General features: G+C 39.3%; 1 pseudogene; it reads left to right on the top strand.

Moving 5' to 3' along the window:
- The first annotated feature begins 228 nt into the window (after window positions 1–228).
- LOC141501061 (WASH complex subunit 3 pseudogene) lies at window positions 229–836 on the top strand (annotated as a pseudogene).
- Window positions 837–3,068: the final 2,232 nt, after the last annotated feature.

The raw sequence follows: 3,068 nt of genomic DNA, 5'->3' as shown, positions 1-3,068 counted from the left end.
GACTTCCTGAAAACATTGAAGACAAAAAAAGCCTGGACTTAATATTACAGGATCTAGTGATGGAAAACTGCCCTGATATCATGGAATCAGAGGGCAAAGTAGTTATTGAAAGAGTACATTGAGTCCACTTCTGGGGGGAAAGGGCAGTGGGGCCTGCAGCTGAGGGGGCCAGTGGGGAGCCACTCCTGGGCACCAGGCTGGGAAAGCCGGGGGGGGGGGGGGCGCCAGCCGGGGCCATGGATGAGGATGGGCTGCCCCTGATGGGGTCGGGCATAGACCTGACCAAGGTGCCAGCAATTCAACAGAAAAGGACTGTTGCATTTCTAAACCAGTTTGTGGTCCATACAGTACGGTTCCTAAATTAGTTTTCAACAGTTTGTGAAGAGAAGCTGTCAGCTCTTTCTCTTCGGATCCAACAAATTGAAACAACTCTCAATATTTTGGATGCAAAGCTATCATCTATTCCGGGTCTAGAAGATGTCAAATTTGAAATATCAACCACAAAGGTTAATGGTGTTACAAATGGCCCTGAAGCCCCATCAGGTCCACAGTCATCTTTGTCTCCTCAATCCAAACAAAACAGTATACAAGACACTGGACCACAGAAATGTGAAGCGGCAGCAGAATATATCTTAACTGTAGCCAAGGATCCAAGATATGCCAGATATCTCAAAATGGTTCAAGTCGGTGTTCCTGTGATGGCAATAAGAAACAAAATGATTTCTGAAGGACTAGACCCAGATCTCCTTGAGAGGCTAGACGCCCCAGTGCCTGATGGGGAAGGTGAAGTCAATGCCAAAGAAAGTTCAGATAGTGAATCTTCTTTTAGTGACTGAAGTTCATGTTGACCTGAAAGAATTTATATCTCTATATAATATATACATGCATAGAAGGAGGGATGGTTTTTATAGCTTATATGCTTAGACCTAGGTGAAATCCATTTCAGTTACATTGGAGGGTGACACTTTCAGAGATCATCTCTCACAAAATATTTACTCAACTTAAGATTTTTCAGCTTTCCTAATGGCTTCTAATCATGGGTTGAAAAAATTTCATCTAGAAATCATCTTAATTTGTGAAAATTTTCTATAATGATTAATTTAAATTTTGTCTGACTCATAAATAGGAATTAATAACCAGCTACACAATCAGCCAAAAATTATTTCTGTATGTTAAAGATGCAAAGGATTTTTTATTTTCATGGTAGATGAGTAACTTGACAATGCATATCTTTTTACCACATGGAAGTAGCTATGAATTGAATAGCCTAATTAAAATAAAGCACTAAGCTGTGATACATCAAAAAAAAAAAAAGAAAAGAAAGAGTACATCAATCCCCACCAGAAAAAGATCCTAAAATGAAAACACCAAGGAATGTTGTGGCCAAACTGCAGAACTATCAGATAAAAGAGAAAATCCTGCAAGCAGCCAGAAAGAAACAATTTAAATATCAAGGAGCCACAGTAAGGATCACACAGGACCTGGCTGCATCAACTTTATGGGATCGAAGGGCCTGGAATGAGATATTTCAAAGAGCACTGGAGCTTGGAATGCAGCCAAGAATCTACTTTCCTGCAAAAAGATGGACATTTAACGAAATGGAAGAATTCCAAAAATTTCTGATGAAAAGACCAGAGCTAAACAGAAAATTTGGACATCAAACAGGAGGTTCAAGAGACACATGAAAAGGTTAAAAAAATGGGGGGGGGCGGTAAAAGTTTAAAAAAATGCAATCCAGTAAGTTGAAATTGGCTAAACCCCAGCATGGGGGTAAAAAAAATTCTCATATACCTTGAGAAATGTAACTCTAACAGAGAGAATACAGCTAGCCAGAAATGATGGGCATTCATGACCTATCCATGAGACTATTATCTAATGGGATGTAACTGGCTTTAACCCCACTTGGGAGAAAGACTCTAATAATTCTCAGGAATTCTGACTCTATTCGACAGAATGTACAGAACTAGAAGGGACAGACACTCAGAATTTTCTATGACTTAGACAGAAAGTTCTTAAAAAAAAAAAAAAACACTACCGCTCTAAAAAGGGGGACAGGAAAGAGATGGGAGGAGGGAGAGGATTGAATGGGGTAAATCTCATTACACTAAGAGGTACAAAAAACCTATGGTAATAGTGGGGAAGTAGGGAACAGAGGAGAAACACCTGAATCTTCTTCTCATGAGATTTGGCTTAAAGTCAACCTACACATACTCAGTTAACTTATAAAACATCTAACCTTTCAAGTATTAAAAGGGGAAAAGGGGAGGGGGGATGGAGAAAGGGAAGTGGAGTGGGGGAAATAAGGGGAAATAACAAAAAGGAAGGGAAGAGAAAAGGGAAAAAGGGAAAGGGGAAAGAAAGGGGAGGGTGTGATATAGGAGGGCAAAAACACTGAAGGGGGCGGTTTTCAGAAACAAAAGACTGGGGAATATGGATAAAAGGGAGGGGAAGGGGGAAAATACAAACAGAGAGAAGATAGCACAGAGGGCAATAAAGAATTAGTAATCATAACCTTGGATGTGAATGGGATGAACTCTCCCTTAAAATATAAGCAAATAGCAAGTGGATTAAAAACCAGAATCCTACAATATGCTGCTTACAAGAAACTCATTTGAAGCAGAGAGATACATATAGAGTAAAGGTAAAAGGTTGGAGCAAAACATATTTTGCTTCAGCTGAAGTAAAAAAAGCAGGGGTAGCAATCCTTATCTCAGACAAAGCAGCAGCAAAAATAGATAGCATTAAAAGAGATAAGGAAGGAAACTTTATCCTCTTAAGAGGTACCATTGACAATAAAATCATTTCAATATTGAATATATATGCACCCAGTGGGACAGCACCCAAATTCTTAGAGGAGAAGCTGAAAGAATTACAGGAAGATATAGACAGCAAAACTCTACTAGGGGGAGACCTCAACCTCGCGCTATCAGATCTAGATAAATCGAATCATAAAACAAACAAGAAAGAAATTAGGGAGGTAAATAGATTGTTAGAAAAATTAGATATGGTAGACTTATGGAGGAAACTGAATGGGGATAGAAAGGAATATACCTTTTTCTCTGCAGTAC

Source organism: Macrotis lagotis, chromosome X, assembly GCF_037893015.1.
Source record: "Macrotis lagotis isolate mMagLag1 chromosome X, bilby.v1.9.chrom.fasta, whole genome shotgun sequence".
Taxonomy (NCBI): domain Eukaryota; kingdom Metazoa; phylum Chordata; class Mammalia; order Peramelemorphia; family Peramelidae; genus Macrotis; species Macrotis lagotis.
The sequence above is the reverse complement of the archived record's forward strand: the minus strand, read 5'-3'. Positions and strand labels throughout refer to the sequence as shown.